Genomic DNA, 26,184 nt, shown 5'->3' on the forward strand with positions numbered 1-26,184 from the left:
TGGACGCTGGTTCATTTCGAGTTCGGGATTCGGGAATTGGTTATGAATAATGCAAGCGCTCTTCGAGCGTCCGGCCGCGCCGACCGGCTGGAGATCGAATCCGCGCCGGTCAAACGGAGGTTCCGGGTGAGAGGGCTGGTCCCCTCGGCTTTAAACGCGAAACGACGGATGACAACGACCTCAGCCCGGCTCGGCTCTGTTCCGGCTGTCTCGCGCGGCCTCTTCGTCGTCCCCGCTATTCATCGCGGATGACGATCTCGCGGAGTAACGATTTCAGAAACGGAATCGGCCGACGTGGCGTTTCGGCCACGATCGAAAAGTATCCGTCTCGATGTCTCTCGATCAGATGAATAATGCATCTACTTCGGGCGAGTCGGGCGATCCCTAAGCGTGCCGTTATTGCGGACATCTTCTGGGATTACAATAGCGGAATAGGAAATAGCGGAATATTAGACAGTTTCGCCTCGCGGCCGATATCATCGATGGGAATGCAGCTGTATGAAAGTCAATGACTGATCGAAAGACGGCGAATGCGTAATAATAAGAGTTCGAAGTTAAGCGTCATTATGTTGATGCATGCAAGCTTCTGTGGCTTTTCACTTTTGATACAAGCATTCAAATGCATATATCTCACACACACACACACACATACACACAATAACAGCAAAAGTACTACTTCTTCATACAGCACGAAATATTATTATCTTTCTTCAATAATGTTATTTGCAAAAATCACGTGTCTTTGCTACTAACTTTGTTATTTCTGGTAGTATTTGGGATACACATTTTTTGTGAGTCGAATTTTTCCCTGAACGTTTCAATCAAATCAGGGGCCGACGACGAAACCGGACGTGCGCCGCTTTTCATCGTGATTTAATGCAATTAGCTAAATGCGTGTCCGCCGTACGTGCAAATACCGCTAACGTCAGAGCCTTTGGTAAGCAACTCTCGACTCTGACTCACAGACTGAGGGTTTGGCATTGATCGAATCCGGTGGATTCGTAAAAACGGAATTCATTTATTCGGTAAATAAACCGGCGTGAGACGCTAGGGTTTAAAGTTGTGATTTACCAACCAGACGGCAATTACCGTGAATCGTCTTTTCGATCTGACGGACCGCAGATGTTTTCCTTTTCGAAAACATTTTACGGAAAGCAATCCCGCGTTTGCGGGTTTGCATGTTTTATTGGCCGTTTGATTGTCCGAATGGGCGCATTTTGCGTACATCTGCGTCGGTTATTTCGCGTTGACCAAGATATACGTGACCTGTGTAATATCAAACGTGAGGATATTTGAAATAAAGAGAAGAAAGAGAGCTATAATATTCTAAATGTACCAGGTTAATTACATGTGTAAATATATTTTTAATTATTTAAACTACGTTAGTAAAATGTTAGCAATTGTGATTTGTAGTACTATGTCCCTTTGATGAATAAAATTTCGATTGCGTCCAATTTAAATTGCTAATTATTTGAAAATTGTCGCAACATTTTTATATTAAGATTTTCAATTTTAATTAATTCCCAAAATACGCTATTGAAATATTGTACGATAGCTTTTGGGACACCTTATATATTATACAGCTGCGCTGAAGCGACTTCGATTTGCTCGTAAAACAGACGGTGCTGTCATAGAAAAGAAACAATTCCGCATTTTAATGTACGGTAGAATCCATCGGTAGCCACAACACGTGCACGCGTGGCTCAAGAAATGCGTCCATCAATATTCCAACGCGAGCGTCTCAGTCATCGGTTAATTTTGAATAGGGGCTCATTTGCGGCCTTCACGTTCGTACGTTTTCTATATAGATAGCCGTGCGTATGTGTGTATGCCCATAGCAGAAATGCAGAAGCTGCAAAATGGCACGAGAATCCTCCGAATGTTCGATGCATATCCTTCCGCTTTCTCGAGCGTCATATGTCGTCCCTTTCAAACTTTCTCTCCATCTCTTTTGCGACCAATCCTAGTATTCGTCCTGGCGTACCTAGCCAGCCCCTCTAAAATTTCGCGACGCGGAAAAGCCAGAAGGGACAATTTCGTCATGTTACTTTCAAGGTAAAATGTGAAACTTGTCGTCCGACTCTGATTCGTTCGGATTCCTGACACGTATCCCAAGATATGAGTGGCCAGTACGAGTACCCCGGACGAGACCAATACATTTGCCGATACAGAAGAAACATTGAAATGTCGATGATGTTGAAAGGCAATATTCGGCTAGATTGAAAGTATCAACGATCTTTTGTTTTATATACCTTCACAAGTGTTTTATGACAAAACAAATAACCGTATTAGAAGAATAGAAATTTTCTCCAAACGGTCATAAGTTAAGCGACGTATATACGCATAAGCATGTGGCCGTAGTTAGGCGTAACTCAAATCGACTTCAAAAGCGACGCTGACAAGCGCATGAATTCGACTTCTTCCGCATACTGACTTGCCACATAAACGCATTCGCGTATGACTGTCGGCGCAGGCGGTATGCGAGTGTTGCAAAGGCACAGTAGATTTGTGCGCAAAGACGAAGTGTTACGATAATGCATACTTCTACGGTTCTTCGTTCCTTTCTGTTGCCGAGTAAAAAAAACTGTCATAAATAATCGTCGCGCGGACCCGTGTGTTTAATCGCACTTGAATTCTTCTGTGTCGCAACATATCAACGAGATATACGGCGCTTCTAATGTAGAAGCCAGCAACTGCAAAACTGCCGTTTCTTCGTTCCGGCTGCGAGTCGTCATCTCGAACGATCTCGAAAGAGTTTCTGCAAAAGCGAGCGTTTCCGCGTACCATCAAGTACGATCTTGAACGATGTATCGAGAACGTAATGCGTTCCATTGTATGTGACGCAGACGTTTGCTCCGGAAGATGCCTGCGTTTACGACACACAGTCCGTCCGCGAAACGATAACTCGTTTCTACGGATCGCCACCCTTTTTTTTCCATCCTCGTCCGGTTCGTCCGAGGTCAAATCGATTTCGGTCAGAATTGGAGAAAAGTTTATGCGCGACGGTGCCGGGATTGGTCGGGCGGGTTGCATACGGAGCACACGGAGCATATTGCGGCCCCTTTTTAGCGTGCGCCACACGAGTCAGCTGGCCGCCTTCTCTCGGGGTCTTTGAGCGTATGTACACGGGGTCGGAGTCAAAGCATCGGGCTCTCGAGTAGCCGACCGACGCATTTCACACGTGTCAATCGCGGTAAGATTTACCGTCGTCCGTGCCGTCCCCGTCCCCGTTCCCTTCGTTCGCGCGTCGTATATGCGTGCACGTCGGGCGAAGTCTCTCGTCTCCATTCGTTCGTCCGTCCGTTCGTTCGTTCGCCTTTCCCTCTCTCGCTTCGTAAATCATCCTGCGCGCTTTACCTTGCGAACCACGGCGCGACGTTTACGGGTCCTACGCTTATTGGATCGCTCCGAGACGCGTTGCACCGCGTTATGGATTTTTGCGGAATTAGTCGCGACTGAAATATTCGCGTAACGAGCGGGATGTGAAATTATGCGGGAAGACCGGATGCGAGTCGATTGAAACGGACGTTTCGAGAGGTATGATTATATTTCGCAGCACGCGAATCTAGTTTGCGTAATATGAAATGCGAGTGTACGATTTGAAAGCGATTTCTAAATATAGAAGATATGTGACTAGCGTATATAATTCTACGTTGAAGCAGCCGTAAGCCGTTGTTTTGAGAGAAATGTCGATTAGAAAACAATTTTGTCGTTACGTAAAGGAAATATTAATTCATAAAATTGTACAATAAATAATGCAAGGATAGACATGGACAATTTTACATCGTCATTATTTATAGATAAATATATGTTTATTAATTTCTTCACAGAATAAATAAAAAAGTATTTACTTTACGTATTTTGATATCGGGTTACGCTTGTAACGGAAAGAAATGCTTTCCGTTTTCTTGAGTAATCAACAAGACCTATGCTTGCGCAAAAAGGCTTCGTTGTTCCTCACACTGTTTCATGAATGTCGTAATATTTCCTCGCTTATATGCCATACATATATATATACAAGAATGGGCACGAACGGATCGCCGGAGATGGGTAGTAAACCTTCGAAGTGTGTGGCTTGAGTAAAGAATGAGAAATTGTAAGTCTGCAAGGTGATGACGTGTTTTTACGCAACTAACGGCGAAAAGCAGCTATGGGCTCTTTTACGACCTAATTTGCAATACTGTATACTCGCAAGCCTATTTACCGTGGATGATTAACGTGGAAGACGCAACTCGTACGTATACGTTATTAACTAGTCGACGCTGAACCGAAACAACGGCGATAATTGTATTTAACTAAATGGAACTCATCAGATACGATAAGTTTGAGCAAGAACGCAATTTTCTTGTAATCTCGGTAGATACATCTCGATCATCGGATACATGACGGTATTTGTGATATCATACACATCATAGTTCCGTTAGGAATTTCATCCGCGTTCCCATAGGAATACAAGTACATGTATGCACACGAATCTTATTTTCTTCTTTTTACTCATGTTTTCTTCTCTTTTCGTCGACCTATGGTTCGATACTGACTTGGTCGAAGGTGGAAGCTAAGCAATTTGACGATTCTTTGAGCTTTGGGAAGAGATTAAGAAGAAGAGAGCAGGATTGAGCGAAGATAAAGTAATGAAATATCCGAAGAATTTCTCGATATATGTTATTATAAAGAACTAATTGGTATATTGCCTGATACTGCTAAAGTTAACATCGAGGTTAACATAAATGAAATATAAAAACGGATTTAAATTACAGTCTAAACTATAATATCTCACATTAATTAAAATTGAATATATATCTCATATAATATTTTAATTCTTGATAATTTCGTGCTCAGTTCGATTTATAACTCCCCTCTACATTTTGTTATTATAAAGCTACACGTTTTAGAAAAATTTGGAGCCATATCAAAAGTTCGTTAAAAAAAATTTAATGTGACGATAAGACTTCTCAAGCAACGTCGAGATCGACCTGATAAATTTCCCCGAGCGTAATGATCTTTCCCTACCAGCGTCAGTCGCTATCGTCTTAACGTAAAAGAATCTCAGCCACGTCCGCCGTGAGGTGAACGCGACTCATCGCTCTCTCTGTGGTCCAGCTATTCATACGAGGCTTTACAGCGTGTATACAGCGTGTTAATGAAAAATGCGGCTAGTCAGCTGGCGTTCGTCCTTAAGGGTACCGGGTGGCCGCTTTCGCCGTGATTGCTCTCGTCGCAATTTCTCGTATGCGAACTTCCTGCAATCAGCGCAGCTCGTATTGACTTCGCGGAAGTTCGTTCCCGTACGAAACGTTCGTTGCAACGTGCAATTTCGCCAACCAAAGTTGGCGAGGCATCCGACACTTTCTTCGTTTTCGTTCCTTGTGTGTCAGCGTTGGATATCATTCTGGGAAGAAAATAGCAAAAGAAGGTGTCGGAATAAGACGCGAGCCGTGGATACTGGTGTAAACTAAGAAATGATATAATTGCACAGGCGCTCTTTAAGAAATGTCTTTTTCCCCGAGACACTGTAGCGTCAGCAAATGCGCTCAAGAGCGTGTTCTTCACGTGTTTCTTTAAGTGCCGTAAAATTATCCGTGGATAAGAAGGCGGCGTGTATGCGGATGTCAGGAGGAACGAAGAAAATGTGCATTCGACGAACGTGCCATGCGCGTGCTGTGTGAATTTGATACTACGAAACGCGCGATTCTGATTTCTTGCGAACAATCGCGTGCCACGCCGCACCGCTTGAAACGCGCCAGAGTCGCGCCTCTCGTACTTTATTATAACGGGCGCGATGATAGCTCAATTGTGCGAAACGTTAGATAAATTACTGTTTCGAATCGCTACGGCGAATCGCACGGATGAATAAGAAAGGATAATAAATCGCACGGCGGAATGGAGCGCGATCGATGTAAGGATAATCGCGTTAGCTGTTTCCAGCGAAGATAGAAAAGTTATATGAACTCGGCGTAAGAATAGTGTATATGTTAACGTATATAATACTATTACATACTGTCAAAATAAATATTGTTCAAATATCTTATCAATTAATACGAAGAAAATAAAAGAATAACATTACATGAGGCATCAAAAGGTAATAAGGTTTTCGATGTCACCCGTTGTACTGTGCACAAACGAATCTGTATGTATGTATACTAGACGGCGGTGTATACTAAATGTCTACATAGATACCTAGGATAGATACCCAGTCTATACGTGATGGTACATAAAAGTGCACAAGAGATGCCTATCACCAGCGCGGGAAAGGCATAGACACCTGCATTATAAGCTTCTGCTTACCATCAGTATAGCATCCATTAATTGCCAGCTTTTCAAGCACGCTCGACCCGCGTTTTGAAGCTTGCGAACTTTGTATTTCCTGGGTACTATGTATCAGCGAGGCTGAATGCGCACGCGAAATTGAATCTTCCGAGCTTTCAAAAATGTGTTATATAATTTCTCTGTTGTTCTTTTGTAATGGTAGTTAAAGCAATTTTGAAAATAATTTCAATTGTTTTAATAAATATATACATTGAGTTACTTTTCACATTAATATTTTACATTTTTGTTTGCCTGAGTGAGAAGAAAATGTAATAATTTTACATTTTGTGAAAACAATTGTTTAAAATATATTAAAATTCAGGAAATTTTAAAATTTATAGAATTATTCATTGATTGCATTAAATGCAAAATATTATTATATTGTAAAATAAACGTCATACAAATAATTTTTTGTATCAAATGGATTTTTAAGTGAGTGTAACAACTTTACGTTGCCCGAATTTGCGCATCCACAAGCTAATAGCGTTTACGTTATTGATAAATAACTACATTAATTACATAGATAGGAAGTTAAAAAAGTGAAATGTAATAAGAATCACTTGTTTATGTAACAAAAATCATTTACTTACAGTTAGGCATAAAGATGGGAATACCAAAGAAATTATTCAACTTTAATCACGTTCTTGCTATTTTTGATGTTTTTGCAAAGCCTCTTTATAATTGTAGTATTTCTTTAGACACAACGACGTTCTTCATCAGAAGGCAAAAGTTATTACATTAAGTAATTAGGCGGATTTCTGATATCGTTTGAGGTTGAAAAACTTGTCGCGTGTCTGCTAAAATTGATAATAATAGAATCGATAATTACGGAACGATATAAGCGAAGATGATTGGATGATGATCGTTTATAATTCCAGACAGGAAAGAAGAAAGGAAAGAATGGAGAGTAGAGAGAGAAGAGTGTGTTTAGCCTCGACCGAAGGAGAAGTTCTTGCCGCGCGTTCGCACCGTTTCTCTCGTTTCCTCTTCCTTCAACGATCCAAGCGAGTCTCCCTTATTTTCCAGTTGGTTAACATCCGTAAACTATGAGCAAGTCCTTACGACCGGGACGCGAGAACAGGCGAGGGACATTATCAATGGATCTACCTTCTACGTACGCTTACGAGAATACTTAGTGCGGCTGGCGCATGCGTTAACGTGGTTTTCTGCTTCCTTTAAAGAGCGTTTCGTACCTCTAAGTGAACCTCCTTCCTTTCGTTTTTCCACTTATTAACTTGGATGATTCCCCTGCCTAACGGCGGGAAGATTACAGAAGTCGTTTACAACACTCAAAGCGGAAGTGTTCCAAATGAGATTTCGCGGTGTTTCAGATATCTGCTTTCTTCGATTAATTGTTAAAGTCCCGGTCAAAATAATTAAAATCGGTGGATGGCAAAAGATACATATAATTTTCCAGAAATATAAATAGCATTAACTATAAGGTTCCTCTTTAAACGCACTAATCGCGTCGCAATCAAATACGTATAAAATGTACAAAGGGTAAACATTTTTTTTTTAATTTGAATATCTCACTTTGTAATTCGAAAACATACGTGTGGTATAATTTCACAGTAAAGCAAATTCGATAATTAATAAGTCAATAAAGAATTATATTCTGAATTTTATAAATCTATACAATTTCTCTCAATAATTAACACATCATCGTTTTAACGAGATGTCTTTGTATCGCAATGACAGTAAAACATCAGTCACATCTATTGTGAAATAGGATTGTAATTCATAATAATCCTTTTCACGCATGTGTATGCATATATGTGTGCGCGCACGTGCCGCCGTATGAAAATTTGATCGACGATTCTAATCAACGATCTCTTGCTGATAATTAATCAAAAATGCATCATGCAACGCTCAGCCGTGTCTTTTTTATCGCTCCGTCTGTGACATTATTCTCACTCCCGTGTCAGCCCGTATTACTTTATTTTCTGATGCCTGCTTACGTTTACGAGCGTTAAACAGTCGGGTCGACGCGTACAATAAGGCGCGGCCGCCTTTGATCACTCTAGAACATTCGGTATTTTCATAATTTATTCCATGCTCCGAGGAGGTTCCCCGTTCCCCTCCCTCCCGGCACGTCCCCCCATAGCTATAGGATAAAATCTATTCGTTAGAAACGCCTGTTCGGGAAGCGACGTACATAGAAGCGCATTAACACCGAGTATCCTTCATAAATTAGAAGTCGAAATGCAGACGCGTGGGCAACGCTTAATAAGGCATTTAGATAAAAGACTGGTACCCTCCAAGACTTTTCCGATTTATCACGCTCGCGGCCGGGGTCCTTGTTCGCCGACATGTGAAAGTATTAATTTATCGGATACGCAACTAGAAACTTAAATCAATCTAGACGGCTGTAGTTGTCATGAAAACTCGACAGTTTGCCACAAGAGTAAGCAGTGATATATATTTTGCAATTATAAATTTATATGAAAAGTATATTCTTTTCCAGATTTCGCAGAATGGTTTATTTAATTGTTGTTTTCAGTATAAATACTAAAATACATTTAGGATAATAATTATTCTGTTCAAAAATAGAGATTATAGCAGTATAAATGAGATAAATAAGACTACATATCAGCACATATATTTGTAATTAACCAAAAATAAGTTGATTATCTAAAATGGTAATGAAAGTATGTTGTTTAATTTATATTACATGTTCGAAGTTAATAGTTAATTAGTATTTCCAATCAAGTGGACTATCAATTACAGCACGGGATATGTTATAATACAACGGAAATTTCCAATTTGATTTTAATTAAATTTATGTAGACGTATTTTCGAATATTATTGTATACGCGTATGCGTCAGATAGATAAAACGATAACTGAATGCACTCGTATGAGATATATCTTACGAATTGAATAAAATATTAAGAGTAATTAAATTTTAAAGCATTATATAAAAGTTTTCACAAAACAATTCGCGGAAACTTACTTATTGTTAGTGCGTGTTAGCGAAATTATTAACAAAAGCCGTGTATCTTTAAGTCGTGTCACGAAAAGTTTACGAGACGTTTTTAAGGCTTTTAATATCCCGCCCCAATTTTGGGATACAAATCGCCCTGTTCTTTTCGTTCGTGCTGATGATTCACATTCCAGATGTATAGCTTCCAATAACACGTCTGACTTCTCGCGTATGCTCGCCTTATGGTTTCGTTAGAGCGGAAGCTCATTACACCGTCTAATGTCTACGGAAATTAGAATTCTTTGGCTTCACTTAGGGCACGCTAAATTGGAGCAAAGTCCGATTTGTCACTAAAAGATTCTTAGGCTGCTTAATTTTATTGTATATATAATAACAATAATATTTTTTACCGCAAAAGACAAGGAACCTAAACTCATTAAATTATATTTTAACATTTATTTGAGATATTGTTAATACCTTGTAATTAAATAATTTGTACGTTTATAATAATCGTCTTTGTTTGCTAATTCTTCTTCCTTACTCAACTTTTATCCGTTAAATAAAACAGGCAATTAGATTTCTTCTTTCTCTCTCTCTCTTTGTCGAGAAGTTTGAATAATCTAGGACTAACACGTATTTATGATGAGAAAACACTGTTTGACGTGTAATGTATTACTTTAATTAATAGTTATGTAACCTTCTTCCAGACGATCATTATGTGTACATTGTAATTAGCCTCGTTGCCCAGCACAGCGTTAATATTAGCCTTGGGGATTGCACCAGGCAGTAAAAAAATTATAATATCAAGTACTTGGTTGGACTCTGAAGACGGTACTATTTTTTTCCGCGCGTTCTAAACGTGACCGAAATCCTCGTGTCTAGTTTCTCTAATCTGAGCCCGTCCTCCCGACCTCCACGAGCCTCGCGCGATGCACCGGCGGCGGCGGCTGAGGCAGCAAGAGCGAGAGAGGGAAAAGAGGAGAGGAGAAACCCTCGTTAAGACTCCGTTAACTTCGCCGAGTATGAGCCAGGAATTGCGTGGTGGATAATTAATTGGGTGACATGTCGTGCGCTAGGTACGCCGCGCGCCGGCGGCATCGGGCCGTTATACCTATTCCACGGTGCTTTATAAATAACACGGCGCATCCGCGTATTTGCATATTAATTTCGTGTAATGAAGGCGATTAGGCTAATGAGCGTCGAATGTGGCCGTCGCGCGTCGTGGCGGCAACACTATGCGCGATTCTCTGTATACTTGTCGATTAACTCCCCATACAACCTGTATCTCTTTCATCGCCCTTGCACCTGCGAGCGATACCGTTCGATCGATTTGAACGAGATTCAATTAACCAAACGCATTTAAAGCGCCCACCGCCAAAAATCTCTATGCTCCGCATTTCGGTGCGTTGCGCTCCGATCGCGAGGATGCACATACGTTCTAATTATATGACGCGACGTAGTGTGCGGACCCTCATAAATTACGCTATCGCTCGCGGCGGCATACGCCGGTTAGACTCGCCGCAAAGCACTTTGCCGTTTGTTGATTCGAGAGAGACCGAATGAAGCAAATTGAGGGGGATGCGCGCCAGCTACCGACCATTCGAAAACGATACCCGTCCAGCGCGCATACGGGATGTGTTATTAAACAAATGCGATAAAAGCGATTTTGATTAACGAGTGTGTAACTCGGCTCGAGCGGCTTTCGGCGCCCCATCCCCGGATCTTTAACTCCGATTAGTCCACGGATACGTAACATACTAATTTACATAATGCGGTGAGTCGCGCTTTTACTCTGTTCGGAAGTTACGCGATGCGTGAAGCAAGGGTGCAAGTGAGAAGCCTTTCATTAAAGAGCGTAATTTCCAAATGCTGACTTGGTCTTCTGTTCAAGAAAATTCTCAGGTACGATCACGCTCGTTTCAAATACATTAATATTTTTTACGTGTTATAAGTCATTATATTTAAATTTGTATAAAATTGAATACATTTCGCGGTTAAACTCTTCAATTTGTTGATGTAATGCTTCTTTTCGAAAATGTCAAAATACACGATTTATGTAGGTTTTACGTATCGCCGTCTTCAGCGCTGTTTATTTGACTTGCATCTAATACCCCGCCAGATGCGTCCACGCTAAATTAACGTCTTCCGTGAATAAATTTCGATTAAAGCGAAAATTTCCAGCCGGCGTGGATTGAAAATAATGATTTGCGCGGCGGTGATTATTAGGATCGATAAATTTCAGTTAAAACTAATGACAAAAACCACACAACTTCCACGCGAGCCGAACTCAACTCGAATATCCGGTGTTGTCGTAAGAGGGAATTTATCGGCGCGGGTAACTCATATGCCTGCATGATTTATCGGCGCGGGTAAATTAGCGGCCGGTTAATTAGTATGAGACCACAAGACGAAACGAAGCACGAAAACCAGTGTATTTTTGAACGGCGAGATCGAGTGACCAATAACATATGTCATAGCACGTCGACGCGGATAAAATGTACACGAGATTATATAAATATAGTGACATCTGTGTAAATGTCTGAGATTTCGCGTATATTACGCGAAAAGTAATTTAGCATCCAAGCAATCGCTTTTAATATATATAATGAAATGGGTGTTATAATTATCTCGTGTTTAATTCAAATAACAAGAGATAAATATATACACATACAGTTTGGAGTACAAGAATAAATGCGCCCACTTCCGTTATTATTATAATCGCGATTTTTCTTACGGTGAGATATCGTTTCTGGCATTCAATATGCATCCCAAGCTCACTCGTGCGTTACACATATATAAAACCGACTTATTCTCTCCCAACGGCAACCGTTGTGCGCGCATTACTAGTCACGCGGGCCCATTACGGTAAATCAGCACTCCCACTCGCGGTGATGCTGAAACATCCAGCACGTTGTATTTATTTATCTCGTCTCGTCGCACGGCGAGAAATCGCACACTAGGGGGAAACCGAGGAGTTACACCTGTACGAGGATTGCTAATGAGAATCCCCGGCGATCACCTCGCGACGATAGATCGCATCGCCTCGCGATCGTTCGCGGCGCACCACCGTCGTCGTCGCCGAATATTATTAAGGACGTTTAACAGCTTGTAGCTTTAGCATCGGGACCGTGCGCGCGCGCGTGCGTTCACATGTGCGCCAGCTGCGTAAATCACCAGGGCCCGCCCGCGGGCCCGCCGATCGAGCCGTTCGTAGGGAAATTAGACACGCGTGCTGTATAGCAACTTCTATCCGCCTCTCGCCGTCGTCCTCTCACCGATCCTGCTCCTTCCTGTTCTCATCGATTCCAGCCTCCGCCACCAGCACTTCTTCCTCGGGGCCTCCTCTCCGGTCTCCTCCTCATCATCGTTCGCCGTGCACCGACCGGCGGCTAATTTATGTAATTATGCGATCTTACCGCGACACTAGACACTATCCGCGCGAGCGTGGGACGGTGTTTACTTGAAAATCTCGATAATTATCGGACGCATGTTTCATCGTGTGTGCGTTATCCCTCCCCTTCCTACTTCCTTTTTCCTTGCCCTTCATTGCGACATTCCCCTCACGCGTTTCGTCTCCCATTATATCTTCTAAAACAGGTTCGTTCCAGGCCACGATGCATAAATCGTGCGCTCGTATACGCGACAGGTGCGCCGGGTCACGAGCACGTGCGAGATGGGTATATGGAATTTTTAAGAAAAATATACAGTGTGTCAACTCGTGGGTTATTATTACATGAAATTTCTAGTTAGCGTTCACACTTGCTTTGTAACTTACTTTGCTGTGGATGGAAATTCTGATTTGATCTTTCCTCATTCTTTAAAGTCTACATATCATCGCTGAAAATATCGTAAAAGTTAGTTTTTGTTTTTAAAATGAAAAGCTAGAAATTAAATGCATTTTTACAGTAATATTTCTCATTAAAAGAGCACGAGTAATCTTAACACGTATATTCAGATCGAATGCGTAATGAGCGACAGATCAGCGATTGACGAACGATTCTCTTATTTAACGATGAGGAAGGACGACGGAACGCTATACGAGCTTCACGAATCTGGCGGCTTGATAGCAAATAATTGGATCGCTTCTCGTAGTTGTCGAACATTATTTGTCCTGTATCAATTCCCATTAGTCATTCATCCGAGCCCGTTTGCTGATGGCGAGACGCGTCAGTAATCACTTCCGCGAGGAAGACGCGAGCGATCCTGTTGGCTCGTTACGGATATGTTCTACAGGCGGTGATTTGTCCCGCGGATTATCTATACGGAGCGTTCGCGAAACGCTAACCTACCGTTCATTACTTCTTTAGATTTACGCACGCGAGCGCACATCCGACTCGTCTATATTGCAACATGTTCCCCGCGGCCTTCGCTGCTCGTAGGTTTTATCGTTCATTTGTCCGTGTCCAGCGACGCTATCGGAACGATCAAATTGTTTTTATCGCGCCATTCGACGATGTAGTTTGAATTTATAAACAATATCTCGTCTTTCTCGCGATTCTAAAGCCACTCTACGCGGCTGTTAACATGGGAGTATCGTGAAAAAAAAAAACGGTGTTAAGTTGCATTTGCACATCATAAAGTTGAGAAGATATCGTAAAGAGTGCGCATAATAAACCGGGAAACTTCTCGGTGAGAAATCGTCAACGCATTTATATCTAACAATAAATCAAAGGATTCCAATGAATAACAAATTAACGTCTATTTAATATTTCAGCCATATCATCGAAGAATAATAAGGCTTAAATTAACAATTTAGAAATTTAGATAATTTTATCGATTAAATTCATTACTTACAATGTTTTTCAAAATTACAAAGTTTACCTAATTGACTAATTTTCCGCTTTAATTCAAAATCGAGTTCTGTTCCCTAAAAAAAATCTCCTCTTTCGTGAATTGTAATGCGAATGTAATTTCACTCGCTCGTATATTAAGAAATTTACTTCAACGAGTTCTTACTACTTCACGAAGAGTCGCGATGTGGAATACGATTCATAACGCACTGTGTGGAATTTGACCGAGTTATACTTTGTTTTGGTTTATCTCACGCTTACATTCGAATGCCCATGTCTACTAGAATCACGCATATTCGTGTCTGGCACGAGATACCAATTTTATGTTGCGTGTGCCAGAAATGTGCGGTATTCGTTGGCAAATGACTTTCGCGTAGAATTTAGACACTGTGGAATGAAGTGGTTGACTACTTGACACTTGACCAAGCGTCTCGAATACATTGTAAGTTATTTCCAGAAATCGCGTTACCGAGTGAAACGTAGACAAATAAAGAATAATAATATTTCATAAAAAAAAATTATCAATAGAAATTATATCAAGGAATTATTATAAACTTTCAAAACTAGTATTATTATATATATTCTTCGCACACAAATCTGAATTATTATTTTCAAGCAAGACACGATTTCTCGCAGAACTAAAGTTCTGCTTGACAGGAGAAAATCGGAATTTCCGACAACGGCACGTTGTTATTCTTTTGGAGAACGGTATTCGCGCACGAGCCGGATTTCCTGCAACGATCGTAGCACCTTTCACGAGGGAGAGGAAGTCAACTTTTACGAGTATGATCAGTCACGGGCGTCACGACGCCAACAAGGATGAGCCTCTCTCCACGAAATATCAGAAACCTGGGCTCTGACGCTGACGAAACTTTGTCAGTGTCTCGCACGATTAGCGGCCAAAGGTCGATCCCTCTGATCTCTCTTGCGCCGCGGCCGGAGCCTTCCTCGTTTCTCTCTTGCGGTCTGACCGTCGCGGCGTCCGCGTAATGGTTGGAAAGATCCCACAGTTTCTTCCACGCTGCACGAATTATTCCAATACTATCTCCGTGAAGTAATTAGTACAGCGCGGTTGCCGCCCACGTTGCATCGAACAATTAATCGGAGAGCGAGAGATGGAGGCGGTACTATGCAAGTGTATATAGGTGTATCTGTGTCTTCGAGGAAAGACATAGCGCGCACGCGATTATACTCTAGACGGTCGACAATATCGTGTATAAAGTAAATGAATGAAACCGCTATGGAACAACGGTTTATCTACCTGACGGTAATCCAATCGCTCGAAATAAATCGCTTCTCTTCTCAGACGCGGCACCGCGAGAATATTTCCATCGTAATAAAAGTTTTAGATACATGCAAGGAGCTGCGTACGTTGACCTGATTTCGAATATGTCAACTGTATATAAAGAATAACGTAGAAAGGTTATTATGAGAAAATATGCTATTATAAAACATTTTAGTTAATGTGATTAAGATAAAAATGTCGACACATTTACGAAGAAAACAAACGAAAAAATACAACGATAATAATCGGAGAAAATGTTTATGTTCAAGAATAGATCGGATGGATCGCGCGCGTTTAAAGTTGATAAAAATATTATGAATGTAGGTCAGTTTGAATATTTCCAACCTTGTCAATACTTTATACGATCGCATATGGCATTTTCAGATACTTAATCCACATCCAGATAGCGGATGTTTTAAAATTTTAAATATTTCCAAATTTGTCACGTGCCCAATTCTTCTGTTAATACCTTAACAATATTGTACACTTGATGTTTTCATAACCGAATCTTTATAAATTGACGATTATCAGTTTTTTTAAACAAACTGAATATTCTTTAAAATTCATTTATCGTAAATGTAAAATCGTAGAAATACAATTGTACAATAGAATCGAAAGCTCCATGCAACCCAATCTGTTACGGCTCTCACAATTATCTTGTAACAAATTTCATCGGATGGAAGATCGAGTGAAAACGAAGCTGACCAATCGAAATGGTTAGAAATCCTTTCCGTATCAAATTCCGGTTTGGGGTTTCGGACTCCCCGTCGCGAGTACCTTTATTCGCGCTCTTTTTCGACTAGCCAGTCGAAAGACACCGTCGCCGTCGGTCGCCGCTTCTGAGAAAAATCGGGATCAAGAAAGATTAGTGATCGCGCCGCGCGCTCGATCGAGCCCGAGCTTTATTTTTACGGCTGCTACGAATTTAAGTACGGCTCGGAGGAAACACGGTTCCCCCGTTGGGCCAACCGAGACATCCGCGACTTCGAGGCCGACGAGCCCTCAACAAAACTCGTACAGCTCCGTCGGACGCGGCGCCCCATGACGTCGATTGTGTGTGGTCTGTCATCTTGTAGATTCATCCCGAGATCCGTTCGGATTGTTTAGGAAACAGATCTCTACGACTGTAGATAGAACTGCGTTTCGTTTCAGACACGCTAAAGTAAACACGGATGCTGTAAGGGAATCCGACAGTTCCCACGTCTTTTCGTATAGTTTCGTTCATTCGACTAGAACATATGTGATATCGCGGTTTATCATCGTGTATTTAATGAAGCATATATTAATGCATTTCTCCTTCCTAATATTTTCTATGTTACAGATATTTTCAATAAAATTATAATGTATGTCATATAAATACTTACTTTCTCATCAATAAAAAACAATATATAAATAAAAGTAATTACATAATAATATACAAGGAAAAAAAATGAAGTTGCTTCAATTAAACGTCGACGTCACGGGCTGCCACAAACATAAATAGTTAATTCAATTAAATATTATTGGACCAAATATTTAAATTATTAAAACAATTATTTGATGTTTTTTGTTCACTAACATTGTTGTTGCATCAATAGATTTTATCTCAACTTACACTGATGTTGTTGATACAATATCATTTTTTTCCCGTGTATTATTGCCTCACATATTTGGATTAAGATATATAAAATATGTAATAAAAGCTCTACTTTAAAGAGAAGTTGGTAAAGCTAGTATTTTACTAACAAATTTTAAAAATTATAGTTTTATATTTATTGCTTTCTAAATTAAAAAAACGAAGGATAATCACAAAGGCTAAGAAATATCTACGGAAAAATTAATCTAGAAATGGAACGAGTTCACGGATCGCTATCTCTTCACCTGCAGTATCCGCGTTCTCCGACAAATCTCGAAAGAAAAACGCTAATATGGCGGACGTACGCGAACGGTCACGACGAAGAAAAAGAGGTTCTGTCTCGTAAAGAGTTGTATAGGTTGGGCATGCGTTATTCAAAGTGCGCTCAGTGACCCATTGTAACGTAGGACAATATAGTACTGCTCTTCAATGGCCGGCTGTTCCCGAGGTGTTATGTTATGTGTTGGCTGTTATTCAGACGAATAGGAAGGCATTCAGCCTTCTCCCCTCCCCCACACACTATCGCTGTTACCGTGGTGGTTCACCATCGCGACACGGAGACCAAGACTCCGTCATCGGTCAGGTGACATTCATGATCGCGAGTTGTCGACAGTGCTTGTCGATAAATTAACTCGCAAACTAACGACAAAAGTTTCCGCGGAGAGCTCCTTATGATGCTCGATATCGCAAACAAGTTGTTTCATTTAATTAGTTATCGTTAAGAGGATTTGTCAATAAACATGTCGTGCATACGTCTCATCAACATATTTCTGTAATATGTGAAGCGTTTATGCACTATTGCTTTTCGTTAATACGCAATATACATATATACGTGCAATCCTATTCAAATATCAACAGGATTATATGCGACTAAACAATCCTTGAAAAGCAATATTCCCGACATTTCGAGACATGTTACTAATTGACAAGTCCTGTGCAGGTACAACGGGTAATTAATAACGTCTGAAGATCCGCCGGGTGATTCATGCTAGCCTAGTGACTCATCGCGAAGATCTCAGACATACCGGGGAGCGGAGGAGGAGCAGAAAGGGCTGACCGTAGTCCAGGATCCGGTGTGCCTAGAGGGCTTAAGTCCACTCACCGCGTCTCACGCTCGAGAGGGTGGAAACGAGAACGCCCCGGGGCAGGAAAGGACGTCAGTGACTTAGCGGCCGTTTGCAGAGGAGGAAGGATATCCTCTGTCCTCCCACTCGCAGTGAGACGTGATATTTGGATTTGCTCCTGCGGCAGGAACAAGCCGTGCCCGCCGGCTTTCATTTTCTCTGATGGCGGAACCCGATAGACTTCGTAAGAATCCCCCGCTCATAACTTTACGAGCGGCCCGCGTTCTTTCAACTCTTATTATTTCTCGTTCGATTAATTCCGTACTTCTCAATTTTTAGCAAAACTTATTGAACGGCAACAATAACTCTCCTTGAAAAAGAATCTCTGTAAAGTAAAATTACTATTTCGAAATGAAGGTTCGAAGAGACTCCACAATTACGATTTCTTAATTATTTCGAAAAGTTATAAATTATTAAGAATAAGAGATTCAAGAAAGAAAACAATCCGAATTTATATCTTACATGAAATTGTAATATTATTACTTCTATTATGCACTTCTATTTAATCGGATATAACGAAATGCACAGTGAATAATCGTATTTCGATATAACAAATAAATATAAGTAAATAATAATCGCGTTGCACTCTGAAAGCCCTCTTTTTACTCGTCACTTGTTAAATAATATAACACAGGTTCGTAAAATCTGACAGTAACTTCTCAATTAATCACGCTGCGTCCTTGACGTCTCGAGCCTTATTACCACCCACGGTTCATTCTTTGAAGCGTACTGTGATACGTTCTCGCGAGTGGCGATACTCATTAGTAAATCTCTATCCTACGCGAAGTGGGCGGATGTGGACGAGCCGCGCGCGGCGCGAAAAGGCAGGCCGCCGCAGAAGCCGCTGCTTGGGTCTCGTTCTCAGAGCCGCCTTTCTCAGAGGGGTAACGCGTAAAGCACGGATCCCCATCTTTTTTTCTCTTTACCACAGTCTTCGCTACCCTCATATCCTCATATTCTTCTTATGGGTCCTTTCGTTCTCGACATCGTCATATTTCCACATACCTACACAACGCATCTCTCCAGTGTGCCTACACGAGACTACTAACGCGGCTATTCGATACGCGGGAGAGAAGGAGAGATACCGGTCGCGCGGCGAGGCTTTATGCATCGGCAACTTTAAATCACAGTCTGGAAATAACTTACGTATGGATAGATAGTTATTACTATAAAGCTTATGTGGGACGTGCGTGCGCAGTTGGAGGACCTACAATCGACTCGCCTGACTGGCCGTCTGACCTCAACTTCTTTCTCGCTTCCTTCGATTTTTGCTATCTTTATCGCCGCCGCCGCCGCCGCCGCCGCCTCTCTCCGCTCCTTAACGGAAAAGGTACATCTCTCTTGGCTGACCGTTACTAATTCCTAGTTTGCCGCGTATCCCGATTACTTATTACGGCGTAGGATGACAAAGCATGGCAGATCGGAGAATTACGAACGGATTTATCTATCGGCAATGCTGGACATATAACGTGGTTATTCCTTAGTAATTTCATGGTATTTGCTGATTTTTCAAATTTTTTAAGCAAAGGATAAAGCTGTCAGCGTGCTAATTACTTGCAATGTTTGCCGGCTTTGATTAGAATTGTTCGCGCAATTAGCTAAGTAATTTTTAAGCGAGAAGAGTTGTCAATTACTTAAAAAATATAGATTTAATATTCTTATGATTTAATATTATGACGTAAAATTCTATTAAAATTTATTATGAAGAAAGTCATATCACAGATAAAAAAATCACAACTAAAACAATTTTTTCGGAATAAATTCTTTTCTTTCTAGTGCATTTTTTTCCAATTAAAATATAATATCGATGATAACAGAAGAAAAATATATCTATTTTTTTTTAACAAATCTTATTCATTGTAATTTATAAAACGTTATGAACACATGTGCGGAATTTGGTCGACAACAACAATCTCAGATCTCGAATGCGAAACCACGTCAGGCCGTAGGTATGCGCGGAGGACTCCGAAGAGACGGCACAGGCTCTAAGTGGTCGAGTGGCAAAAGTGGTCGAAAGTGTCGTAAATTAATGCGACGGAGTAGAAGCACGGCTGCCTTCCTTTTCCTCTCTCCATCTACCGCCGTGTGATGCGGGCCGAAACATTAATTGGATTCATTTTCGTGCTAACGTGAAAAGAAAGGATAACAAGAATCGATCCGCACATTTCGCGGAAAATAACTAGTGCGGGAAGATTCCCCGTGGAAGCGATCGCTAACATCATGTCTGATTTACGTACGGCGAGGAGATAGAAAGGGGAATAAAGGCAGGAAGTCACAACCGAGAGGAAATGGCGAAATGGAGAGTAAGAGTGAGCAGCGGACGGAGCGAGGCGGAATCGACCGGCCGCCTGCTGAATATCATTTTTTCCGCTCGAGAAAATTTTTCACTTTTTCGTTCTCCGACCATCGTCGCCGTCGCCGTCGTCGTCTTTTCAAGAGGACAGGCAATGGGAGGAGAGGGGAATTCACCCTTTCTCCGTTTCCGCTTCTACGTGCCGACTGCGTGCTTTCGCGGTGCCAGACGCGACGCGCCGCGCCGCGCCGTTACTCGTCCTGTCGTTTGTCAACCTCGACGAGAGATCTCGCTTAGGGCTCGCCCCCCTTCATTCCTTTTTTTCTTCTTCCCCGCGTTGTCGACGACTAAGTTGTCGATGAGAAGCTTACGCGATGATGCTCTTCTCCCTCGCCGAACGCAAAAGACGACGACAGAAGAAAATCCGTCGAAACTTGACGGAGGATGCGTGAGTGAGAATGCCAGCGTGAAATCGTAGGGATCTGCTGCTTCGGACTCGAAACTTCTCTCGGAATCAAATTGCGCGTAGAAAGCGCGAGGGGAGTACCGAGTTTTCCCTTGCCTCGATGATTTATAACTACGAGTTTTATGTAATCGATTGTAGCTCTTTTTGGCGGGGTTCTCTGAAAAAATATTTTATGAGTAAGATTTCCTATGACGTGTTCCTATGACAGAATACGAATGCTATTTTAAGAAATTTTTCAAGTTTTTTCTCGTTTTAGCAATAAATTTAATTTTAATTACATTTAACACGAAGATTCTGTTTTATTGGAAAATTATGCACACCGTGAATTATACGTTCGAAACTTTTTAATGAGGCATAGCTGCATCGTGATAAGCAGATAAAACCGGCTGACTCTGACAAAGGACGCTCGCAAGAAAATTGTAGTCGTAAGATCACGAGAGAGAAACCGTAGTCCGAGATAAGACGACTTCAGATTCGCCTTTTTGCCACTCTGGAAGCCAAATTTTGGTCGATGGAGTGTCGGCCATAGCCGATAAAGAATGGATCGACTTTGGAAAGTGGGAACCGGTTGCAGCTTCGGAATTTATTGAACATGCTTTTTTTTTAGATTCGTCGTTATTACACGCACATAAACGTATTCGGACGCGTTTAAATTCTTATACAGCGCGAATCGAATTTTGTGTGTTGTGTGTGTGCGCGCGCGCATGAGAGAAAGAGAGAGAGATGCGCTGATATGAATCGACACGACGCACTCACACAGTCATAAAACGAATACGGTGAAAATGTGAATTGCATTATTATGGCAGGAGCATAAAGCATGCGGATAAACGTATTTAAAGCCGAGTCGTGGGGAAGGAAACCGGTATACGCTCCAACGATTCGGATACGGTATATTCAAAGCTATGCGAATAAGTATCGCAAATTTTCAATCACTGTAAAATGGTGCATAATTGTGACAATAATGATGAAGGATTTATCATAAATCATTTTTTTCTGATCTATAGTATTTAGATAGAATCATTTTGTAGTGGGAGAGTATGTGGACCGACTAAAGGAGATATTTTTGCCACCAATTTGCCTACACTCATCGTTCTAAAACCTGGCCCAAGTGCTCACTGCGGTGTGCAGATAGCGAAGTCTAAGCTGAGGTCACGGGATGAGCGCATTACCCTAAGCGTGTAATAAAATCATGAAGCTAACGACCGAGAGAATCCGGCGGAGCAACGCCGCGAGCAGAACGTAACAACGCGGGCCGTCCGGGGCCCGGTTCTCCCGCGGTTCTTTCGTACATAACATGGAGGATTTTCGATAAACATTTCCGAACGTGTCCGAGGAGGTCGGGCTATCGCGGTTTGACTATCGCCTAGTAACGCAATCGAGAAACAAGACTGCGTTTATTTAGCTTTAACATCGAAACCTCGCCGGGAGGTCCGTTGCAAAACGATCGAAACGTTGTTCAAGATAAAATGATCCGGTTGAACTGCCGCGCGGTTATCCGATCGCTCTTACGAATCCCAGTAATAAAAATCGAGAAACATCGACTGACGATTTCCGTATAAATAACTCTATATCCTGAGCGTACGAGAAAATCCGGCCGAAATTGATTCGACTGCGTACGATGGCAAACTTTATTCCGGACATGTACCGGGCTAATAAAAACGTCGCGCTGACGGCCAACGGATTTGCAGTGTAAACTTTTCAAACGGAAATCGCTGAGAGTTGTTTTCCAACGGGCAATCGTAACACGGGGCGCTTCCGACAAACGCATCCGGCGACCGCTCGAGGCGAGCGACTTCAATTTTTCGAGTATTTCAAGAGGCGGGCGAAAGACCTACCGTATCTATAATGTACATTTACCTATCACGAGTTTCACCGGGATTTAGCGCTTTTCGCGTATCCTTTGGCGTAACATGTGCTAGATAAGCACCAACGTGTTGCTCTCATCACCTCTCTCGAATACATTTTTAGGAAAAATCTACACTCTGGCGGATTCTCCGATATCCTGCTCTTCTCTCTTTAGCACTTCGAACTCTTTCCCCTCCCATTTGGTCTCCTCTCATATAGTCACCGACAAGTTTAATTACTACCCGCGACTACCCCTTCCTATTATCTTGCAATCTCTGCCCCATTATCGCCATGTGACCATCTGCCGCGATAAAAGCAATAGCTTCGGAAAAAAGCATCGGTCGCTGCTCGTAACTTACCGTTATCGAAAATCGGAAAAAGATGTGACAACTCTAGCACTTACCTAAAACAGACAAAAAGAAAATATTGTTATGAAACATGTCAATAGTGAATACAAAAATTATTTGAAGATAATCAACAAATATTCAATAGCTTATTATTTCTTTGCTGATTGTTTTTTAAATATTTTTAACAATCCTAATAGATGTAACTTATTGTTAGTGTCTTAATATATGTATATGTCAACCAATTCTCGGGCAACAGCGAAGCAACCATGCGATGAATGTTCATTATATTACATTTGCTATAATTTATTTCATAAAAAATAAATTCAAAAAAGCGTTTTTCCTGAAATTGTTTTATTAAGTATCTATTTAGACGACAAATAAAAATTTTATTCGTACGATATTTGTTTTTAAAAACATTAACTATTTTTGAACATTAATTCAATTTGAATATATTTGTGTTTTTACAGGTTGCAACGTTATGCTGTTACAACTTCGCTGCTGCGCATCGAGTCAATGAGTTTGGAATTATTTTTTATCTTCAGGTAATAAATTTGTAAAAATTACATTAGATACATATATATGACAGAGATTCTCTCTAATTATTAATATATAACAATGTGGATTTATAATAGTAACAGATGTACGACAGTGAAATATTTTTATTATCCATTGTGAAATTTGCTTAATTCTTAGCTGAATTTATATCTGTAATTATTATTTTAAAAAAGCCAAACATTTTAGTTAAGAATATAAAAAATTATTTATAGATGTAATATTTCACGAATTACTTTAAAATAGATGAGCTAAAATAAATTAGCGCAAATATTTAATCCTAAAATATATATAACTCTCTATTTATTGATTTGTTGAATAATACATCGCAATTTGCTAAATATATGCGAGATTTTCTAGTAATACAATTAAATACAAATAAAATACAATTAAGAGTATCATGAAGGCAAAATATATCAATCCTTTTTTTATATTTGGTTATTTTCGTATTATATAATTTTATCATAATTGATTCAATTTTCGAATTGATTGCTTAGATGGGTAAAAAATAAAGAAAAGAGGAAAAATAAAATAAATAGGTTAAATATTGATTGGGTTAAATATTGATATTTTAAAAATATAATGTTTTTATTTAAATTTATTTATGGTATTCGTATCTCATGGACAATGAATGATTAAAAGGAGATTTTTATGTATTGTATTTATGTAAAAATCGTGTAGAACTTGCGCTATCAAATCTATAACTACGTATATCCATGTATATCAAATCTATGTCATTAATTTTCATAGTTTACTGATTTTCTATAAATATCTAAGTCGCTATTATTATCGTTATCATTTATGAGCAATGCGTCAAAAAATTAACCACAACCCGTACATTAAAAGCAATTTATCGTATTCTTTTCTAAGAGACTAAGAGAAACAATGGAAATACATTCGCGGCGAATAAGAGCCGATGCTCTATATTATCCGGCAAGGACGCGTCCATGCGGCCTTACGGCCGTCGGAAAAATCGTTTCAGGGCCAGCGGGCGTGTAATAAATTCAACGGGTCCGCGTGTGTGCATCGGGGCTTTGATGCACACACCGATTCGCAACGAGACGCCGAGTTTATTCGCGCACTCACGCGCGGAGATAGGGGGGAAGTTCGCACCTATGCGTTTACGCAGGGAAAGGCAGGCAGGCGCGACGTGTGAGGTTTTTCACGCGGTTCACCTGGACGACTCCGGCCGAGGTTTAAGTGGGTGTCCAGGAGATAAGCGGCCACGACTGGCATAACAGCTCGATAAACTCTCATGTTTATTGGATCGCCTTGGCTTCTTCTCCTCTCTTTCATCGTCTCGCTTCTGCCCGGCCCTTTGTCTGTTGCCTTTTTTTTTTGCTCTTTCTCGCTCTCGCTGTTTTTCTCTCAGCGCCTTCGTATCTTTCAATGTTTTCGTCTATCGGCCGATTCGCGGTGCTTCCGCCACGGCTCTCGCTTTCCTCGTTTCGTGTCGCGTCTCTGCCGCGTTTCTCACCGCTCAACCCTTTACCTCGGTTATTGACCCCGAATTAGTGACCTCGTAGACGCGAGGAATTCTCAAACTGCGGCTTTTAATGAGGCAGCTGCTCGTGAGCCACTGATTGGCGTGCATCCAGCTGGTTGCACCGTTTTGCTGATAAATAAGTAAGGAATGTGATATTTCGCAGCTTTAATTTGCTCGAGAAATTATACAAGATGATACTTGACACCTCGCGTGCAAGGTGAAGATTAAGAATATTCATACCGTTACGTTACCATTACGTTGCTATTATGTACCACGACGCTCAGAGCTTAATTATAGGATTTTGTAATTCAATAAATTTTTATTTGTACAGCTGAATGTTTCATGCTGTATAAAATAACATAACTCGAATCGTTTATCATAAAATTTAGCAAACAAGGAAAATTTAGTTAAAAAATTTTACAGTTTTCTCTAATATTTATAGAGGCACTCTATAAGCCGATTGATTAAAAATTAAATAAATCGTCTTTCACATAAAGCGTATGCATGTAATATATAAATAATATCACAACGTGAAATTATTCTCTTGTGTTGGTATTCTGGATTATTTACCGTACCTCCAATTCATGTATCGTTTGATTCCTCTTACCTTTTGCTTTATGCTGCAACATCTCTTTGATGTGGAACACAAAGCTAGAAATTGAGAAAGATAAATATTGCTGAAAAGGGGTTTTTGCGGCGAAGTATGAATGCGGTGATTCAGGGTAGGCGACACAAGCCGGTATTTTAACACGATGTTTACACTCGTGTCATCATGGACAGTATCTGCCGTACTTTATCGCAAAATGATTCTCAATAATATCACATACGCGAAATGTTTACTGACGTCTTCGATATTTGATTAATCCTGTGTAATTAACGTGCGCAAGTACCTTTCAAAGCAGCGCATTTGATACAAATTATATTCCAATCTGCATTTAAATACTCTGCTAACATGTTACAATATTTATCTCCACATGCAAAAAATAGAGCAAAATATTTTGCACATAACGAACGATAAGATAGCAATGCATACGTTTTACCTGCAATCTCAATTGTATCCGTTTCCATCATAATATTTATGCAGTACTTTACACGTGCGATGTCGCGAGTCACGACGCGGAAAAGGGTTGTCAGCTTTCAAAGCGGTACGGAA

General features: G+C 40.8%; 1 long non-coding RNA gene across 1 annotated transcript in view; it reads left to right on the top strand.

The window, feature by feature from the left end:
- LOC139818374 (uncharacterized) overlaps positions 1-26,184 on the top strand; it is a 118,964-nt gene that overhangs the window by 43,892 nt on the left and 48,888 nt on the right. Inside the window, exon 2 of the long non-coding RNA XR_011733419.1 lies at positions 23,461-23,535. This is a non-coding gene — a long non-coding RNA (uncharacterized lncRNA). The remainder of the gene's footprint in view (positions 1-23,460; positions 23,536-26,184) is intronic.

Source organism: Temnothorax longispinosus, chromosome 8 (genome assembly GCF_030848805.1).
Source record: "Temnothorax longispinosus isolate EJ_2023e chromosome 8, Tlon_JGU_v1, whole genome shotgun sequence".
NCBI classification, from domain to species: domain Eukaryota; kingdom Metazoa; phylum Arthropoda; class Insecta; order Hymenoptera; family Formicidae; genus Temnothorax; species Temnothorax longispinosus.